Source organism: Scaptodrosophila lebanonensis, unplaced genomic scaffold (assembly GCF_003285725.1).
Source record: "Scaptodrosophila lebanonensis strain 11010-0011.00,11010-0021.00 unplaced genomic scaffold, SlebRS2 tig00000043-arrow-pilon, whole genome shotgun sequence".
Taxonomy (NCBI): Eukaryota; Metazoa; Arthropoda; class Insecta; order Diptera; family Drosophilidae; genus Scaptodrosophila; species Scaptodrosophila lebanonensis.
The window spans coordinates 13445332-13453416 of record NW_022060545.1 but is presented as its reverse complement, the minus strand read 5'-3'; positions in this window follow the sequence as shown (position 1 = coordinate 13453416).

Below are 8085 nucleotides of genomic sequence, written 5' to 3'. Positions count from 1 at the left end.
CAAGACGAGAGCTTTCGAAATAAATCCCTTTAGATGACACAAAAAATGAAAAAAAAGGTTGAAGTTTTTTTTATTTAAACGTTTTTGGCAAAAAGTGTATTTATGACTCGGCGTTTGAAATAAATTGCTTGTTTTGTGCTTTGAGTAATTGGCGAATTTGATTTGGCATGTTTCATTTTAAGGGCCGACGTTTTGTTGCTACGCCAATTAATTGTTGCATTTATTTTGGCGCATTAGACACACATGTAAGGAGAATTACAGCACTTGGAGTGACAACCTGCTCCTCCAGGCCGTCTTCTCGTCTAATGAAGCACGCACGTGCTCGTTTGGTTGCGAGCCCCTCAAGTGCGTCAAATGATGCATGACAACCTTTCGGCACATACAGACACACTCACACACACTCTCACACACACACACTCACACACACACATTCATAAGAACACCCCAAGAGCTGGCTGAACTTGTGCGCCGATAAGTAAACATGTGTCAATAAATAAAACCATTTACTCTTGGCGTTGATGTCGTCAATATTGTCTGAAATGAAGCGAAAAACTGGTGAAAGGCTTTTAAAATTCACTTAAAAATCAACAATGACAATCACATCACATATCGCATTTATTTATTCCCCCCTTCTTTCTTGTTTGGAGGGGGTGAAGGGGCTTGCCAGAGACCAAATGGATTTTAAGGCATAAAACACTTTTTATAGGGTATTACAACTTTAGAAATACGCTTGTAACGACTGAGTGTACATTCGTCTGCCTTTATTTCATTTAAAATGATTTGACTATTTGAAAGCAATGTGGCCCCATAAGATCGTGTTTCTGTAAAAATAATACTATATGCACAGTATATTTGTGATGAGGTTTACTCTTCTCTTGTCAAAATATATTCAAAATAGTTCCTTGGGTCTAGATGCTAGGTTTCTCCTGTAACGAATAACTTAACTTTATATAACATAATTTACATAACATATTACCCAAAAATAGACAGGAATATCGCCATTAAAATATTTTAAATTATGTATTATTGGGTTATTGGGAAAAATGTATAAATTTCCGCACTATCAAATTGAAATTCTTTTTTTGAAAAGTACTAAATACAAAATTTGATAAAAGTAGATTTTTTAATGAAAATGATTTTTTTAATAGGAATGCTTCTTTACTATAAGTTTTAACCAGTTTTTAGGTAACAATGAATTATAAGTATCGTAGCTTTGACGATAATTCAAACTAAAACAAAAAATATTATATATTCAACAAGATGTATAATTAACACGTCTCATTTAATTCGTATGTCCTGTACTCAAAAATCAACAGGATATACTACTAGTTGTAAATATTTACTGTTTACTGTAAGTTTTATGGAATGCCATATTAAAGTAATATATTTAAGAGAACTATTTTCTCTGAAGTATTTTATTGTCAGCAGTGCTTGGCAGGCCTATTGTGTGTTAGCTGCTAAAAAAAATCAATTCCGAGAATACTTAGCCAACACCTCCTTGGTGTAAATGACTCCTTAAGTGAGGCAAATGACATCATAAAAATTTCCTTCTTCTCGTCCTTGCTGCAAAATCGGCAACTAATATTTGAGTGTTTTTTCCTTCAAATCTAGAGTTGTCTTTTAATAATCTGGGCACAGTTTTGTTTTATGACAATGAGCATTTAGTTAGTAAGGGTATACACCATATTCCACTACGTACTACAAGTAGATAGGCATGTTTTCTGGTTTTATGAATCAATTTGGTGGGGTTTGGGGGAGAATGTTAATGTTGCGCTCATCTTAGTAGCGTAAAATCGGTTAAATGGCTTAAAAGTGTGCGATAAAATGTTAAAGTTTTAGTTTGGGTTTAATTTTCATGCTTGATTGGTCACACACACATACACACACACACACACACACATGCTCATAAACATTGTATACGGAGCAGAGCAATTTGGACGCCTTCGTTTGATCCTTCCGTGCATGAGCGATAAGGGCGGCTATCGATATCAATGCCCCTCGTAAAACGAACAACACTGCAGGAGCTGTGGAGTAGTCGTAAGAGTGTGCGTGTAAACTGTTTTAGCTGCTGTTTATTAGAGGTATTGTAGATGGTAGGCGATGTCGGCTGTACGGCTGGGCAACTTTATGGGAGAGAACCCAAATTTAACGACTTAATAGCCAAAATCAATATTATTACAATTTTCCACTAGCCCGTGCAGTGCAGTGTGTGACAGCAGTGACCGAAAAAACTTTTGCAATTCAATAAAAATGCAAATTTCGGTGTGCAGTTGGTTGCCATTTTTTGGCAGTATTTTTGTTTTTTTTTTTGTTTTTTTTTTGGGGGGGGGGGGGTGGTTTTTTGTTCCTGCGACAGTTTTATGAAAGTTATGACAAAATGTACGGGCGTTTTATTTGTTGGCCTTCTTGCTTTTATTATTATTATTGTTGTTGTGGCTGTTTGTGCTTCTGCTTCTGCTGCTGCTGCTGCTGCTGCTGATGCTGTTATTGTGTAATTTAATTTAGTGCTGTTATGCAAAAGTCAAGCAAAATAAATAAAATGGCGCTAGTTTGAATGGAGACTGGCGTCTAACGGGCTGCCTGGCTAAAAAATTCACTTTCGCGCATTGGAATGTAAATAAAATTCGGCTTTAAAATTCGGGCTAGCACAGATACTCGTGCTCGCATCTGTGTTGGTTGGTCCAATAGCTTTAGCACTCGGTGCCGCCAGAAAGTGCCAAGTGATGCGCACTGCGTCATGAATTTTCATGTACTGCCTTTACTTGTCTGACAAAGTCGCTGGATGTGCAATTTTTTACGTGTTCTCATCACAAAATGTCAGCAATCGCTGCCCGTCATGTATGAAAATTGAGCAGCCACAATTTATAATGCAAATGCAAAGCAGGCAGGGCACAGGGGCTGTGTGGTAGTGTGGCAGCTTGCGTAGGGCAGGCTGGGGCGGGGCAGGCTGGCAGTTGATTTGTGCCCCAAACCATCTAGAGAAACAGCGACATAAATTAAATTAAATTTGCTTGAAAGTTCGGCAGGCGAGTTCAAAGTTTAATTAATTTTCTTTTGTGTTTGCGCTAATTAAATGATTGAATTCTCGTATTTAGCTACGGTTGCGTGCCCAGTCAGGGAGCCAACCAGCCCACTGGCCATAAATCATTCAGTACGAAATGCCCAATCCTTTCAGACTGCCTCTTAGACCCACAATCCAGACTGCCAGACAGCCAGCAAAAAGGTGATTGATGCGCCGCCGCCGAAGCGGGACGATTGCAACCTGTGTGAGCTTGTAGGCTGCTGAAGGCCAAATGTAAATAAAGTTTATTATTTCTGCATAGTGTAATCATTAATTAACCGCCAGCGGGTGCCCTGACATTTGCAGTTTGCAGTGTGGCCTTTAAAGATGGGCTGAAATGCGGCCCACCATATTATCTTGATTATCGTGGCCGCAGAATAAACAGAAGTTAGAAGGGTGTGTTTTTTAATAAACTTCTAGATATATACTAGAAGTTTATGAAGTATGCTAAAAGGCTTTTAAAACCGATTGAAGAATTATAAATATACATAAGTATTGTCTATAATTATCAAATTGGTTATAGAGCCGAATTATTTGATTGTTAGAAATCCATTGATATGTAATAATAAAGTTCCTAAAAGTACTTTTTTGGTTGTAGTATTTACAAGATTCGAAAAACTAGATATTAAAATATCTAATAGCACTTTAATTGTATGCCAATATATTTTGTACTCTCTACTAAATGAACTACATTTTATAATTAGGGTTTTAAAAACGGATTAAATGGTTGCTCAGTGCCTTAGAAATAGATGGATTTTTGTCTGTTATAATCAGAAATGTTTATAAATCTATTAAATGTTAATAATTTCTTATCCAAAACGATAGTCAATTAAATACAAATAACGACCTCGTTTATAGTTTTCCTAATTGAATAAATTTGTTTTGCTGCTTCGAGCTCTTCTTCGTTCCCTAAAGAGGCGGACAACATACACACGAGTATATCTATATGTAGTATAGAAAAGGGGAATTATTGTATCGTTGTAACTGTAATCGTTAATCATAGTTCTGCATTCAGTTGTTTGTTTCATTCCCAAAACCAAATCATAAAATAATATAGCACTTTTTTCATTAATTTAATTTAAAATAAATTTGTGTATAGCTTTTCATCTTTTTCTGAACCTTACCGCTAAGTAGTTGTGTTAGATGGGGTTTGTCTCTGTCCCGAGATTAACATTCTTCAACCTGACAAAATAAGACTAATCCATTTCATAGATATAATGTCATTTACTTTAATTTTAGTCTTTTTAAAATTCACTTTTCAGGTTTCTTCTCTATTTGTGAATATGTATTAAAAATGAAGTGATTCAAGGACCTATAGGCATAGGCGCATTGAACCATTGCAGAAATGACGTGATTTGTTGGAACTGATAAATAAGCCTTCCAAGATGGCTCAAAGGCAGGGCCAACAATAACAAAGAACTGAAAATAAACTTCACCGCATGACCAACAGAAATGTTTGGCTTTAGCCGATGAAAATATATGCCTACATTCGTATATACTACACGTATGTAAAGTATATTGGATAGAAACGGCAACACAAACAACATCTGCTGACCAAAACGATTGTTTTGTGACCACTAACAAAAATGCCGCTGGGCCGCATTTCATAGTTAGGTTCATAGTGTTTAGGTTAGCCGTCGTGTGTGGGTGTGTGAATGCGTGTTTTATTTGTATGTTTATGCACTATTGCGGTTCATTTGAAACTAATTAATATTATAAATGCGCAATGTATAGTTGTGGTGCTTTTGTTGTTCCTGTCGCTCGCGGCATGTACCCCTTGCCATAGTAATTATAAAAAGGCCAAATAGAACAGAGGAAAAAATACCGCCATTTAGTCTATTGTTGTAATTGACAGCCATACATACATAACGATTATGCACAAACGGAGTTAAATTAATTTTAACATATACATGTGCATTCGCTCAATATGAAATGAATGCCCATCAAAGGCATGAGCAAATTAAGACAAAAGGTCTAATGAAACAATTTACAAAACACGCTGCTCTGTAGGTTTACATACTTGTATAGTAGTGGCAGCTGGGGTTGGGGGCCAGACACAAAAAATGGCAAATGGATTTATATTATTTTTGTTCTCGTTATTTTAAAAACTATTCAATTCTCTTCAATATGCGCTTTAATTTCGCAACGTGCTGCACGAGCATAGCAGCTGTTTTTGGATTGCGGAATCGAGTCAACTTTGTCGTGTTGTTCGTTTTGGTATGCTGGTCATAAATCCACGACGGCTGCTGATGTCGACATTTTTTACGATTTGATGTCACAGCGCGTGAATTCTTACATGTGTGGAAGGCATTTTAAATTTTTGGTACTGCCCTTCAGCCCTTCGAACAACATAAGATGCGTGTTGCAAGAGCGAGCAATAATTTCATTCGGAGTCCTCTTTTTCTTTTTCAAAAAGAGCTGTGCCGGCGTGACAGTGTATTTAAATTTTTCCTATGTTCACAAGGACTTCATATCACCTTCTTAATATCTACAAGCATTATACGCCTTTCTATGATCACCAAGCAAACTAGTTTTGTTTCGACAACAAACGTTGTACAAGTAGACTTACTTGTAGTTTTGTAAAACCTAATCACCAGCTTTTAAATTCTTTGTTCATTCTACAAAACTTAAATCAGAATACTTTTATGCCTTGTAACATCTATAATGAGAAGTCATTCAATTAACTTACTTGTTAGCTGGTCGAGGTAAAATAAATAAAATATATTTTTTTAATCAATTTGTTGACAATTTTTGCACTTAAGTCAATATTATTTTTGAAATCGATAATATTTTATGATGGCAGTAAATTCTTAATCATACATAATTACTTGTATGTTTCTGAGTTGAGTTTAGGAAATAGGAAATAGTGTCTAATTCAGTATAGCATTAAATTCAAATTGTGCCGTGTTCTAATTACCAAAATGCCTAACAATTCTAAGCACCACAATAGGCCCATAATTTTTCTTTAGCTCCCATAATTCTAGAAACCTTTTACCCAAATTTGGCAATTACATCCAGTTAGTGCTTATGTGTCCTCATGTTAAGTTTGATGGGAGATAGGTCAACACTAAAGGGAGTTGTAGTCATAAATATGGTCTCTGCCAGCAGCTGCTGTTCAACTCTGCATACATCTGCACAAGTAGACACAAATACAGATGCATAAACCATCCTGTTAATGTACATACTTGTATGCTATTTAAACTGTGCATAAGCATATGTCTCTACATGCGTGTTATATTTATTTGATTTATTAATTTTAGTTAGTGTAAATTAAAATGACTCATTTATATTTTCTTTTTCTAGAGTTGGGTCCACCTGACTCAAGTATGCCCTTTTTCAAATTTTGATAATGATTAATATGTATACACATACATACTACGTTAGACAATGTAACTGTAAAGGCGTATCCTCACATAATTGTATTCATCGGAACATTGTAGCTGTTTTTTTTTTTTTGTAATTTAAATACAATTGCAATTAATTAAGTGAGCGCCCAAAGTCAATTTCAACAAATTGATTCGAATCTGCTATGCAAACGCACTGGAGTGCTGATTCATTCGATGAGCAGCAGTTTGCCGGTAGTCAACCAGTCAGGTGGCAAGCATGGCAGTTTAGTTGGGCACAACACTCAGAGGTCTGCGGCAATTGGCAACACGTATGAAGCACACACACACACACACACACATACATATTTCAACAGGCGGGCTAGCCGGCATCCGAGTTACAAGCTAGCCTAGCGCAAACATTTATTGCATCAATTAAGTTGGACATGTTAATTGCGTTAAGTTGAAACATCACGCACAGGTGTGTGTACGCGTGTGTGTGTGTGTGTCGATTCATGTGTGTGTGTGTGTTTGTAGGAATGACAATGGCGGTAAAGCGGCGTCAAAAGCGCCAAAGCTATTTACGCATTGCGTGTTAATTCGAATTTCGGTTTCAGCTCCAGCATCGGTCCTTGCTTCATTCTTCCGTTTGTCCCTTTAGGTGAAAAGGCACGTATGCATGTCGGTTTGTTGTTCATGCATGCGTGCTTCATGCAATGCAAATGTTTTTAATTTAATTAGGTTATCTGATTGAATCTTATCTACTCTCAAAACAAATAGTTGAAAGGGATCATCTTTAAAGTGCCACACAAATAAAAAAACAAAGCTGGCAATACAAGTAGTCCTAATGCATTTCAAAGGGTAATCGGATGGCTTAAAACGTAAAATTAATTTGTTGCAAATAGTTTTCTATTGATATTCAAAGCATACAGTATATAGTTAGTAAGTGTATAAAGGCGCTTAGAAAATCTACGCATGATAATTGTAATCAGTTCCTTAGTGTTACTCCTAAACAACATTGCAATTTTTTTAATTATCCAAAGAATGTAAATTGAAAAGTAAACAATGAGGTTTATAAAAGTCTTACATGTTGCAATAAAATATAATATAGTTTATATCTGTGTTTCTGTGCTTAAAGAAGTTTATTATTTATTATTATTAATTGTTCTTCTAAAATTGGAGAAAACTTGTGCTCATATTTTATGAAATACCCTAAGCTCCACCGATGTATATATAGGGAATTTAAAATTGAAGCGCACCCACCATCTTAAGGCTCTTATTTGTTTTGTTATTGTCGTGTGTAAAGCTATCATGTTGCCGCTTCTGCTAAGCTTCTGCTGTTGTTGCTACTTTTGCTGCTGTAGTCGTCGGATGTGACTGTAACACAAGAAATGCAGCAAGCACGTCACTGCAGGACACAAAAGTGCTGGCAAACTGTATGGTATAGAAAAGTTTTTAAGGTTGTGTCTGCCTTACTTCCTCTCCATCTCTCCTTTAATTCTTTCTATCATGCTCTTACCGCCATTGTAAAAATTGTCAACTCATGTTGGCAATTTTCACCTTTTCGGTTGGTCGTTCGGTGTGTTCGGTCAGCCACAGCTAGGGAATGCAACAAATGTGGCAGGATGTGTGTCCGGCTTATGCTGTGAGGCAGGCCAGATGCATTTATGAATTGCGGCCTGTCCTTGGCCAAATAAATCA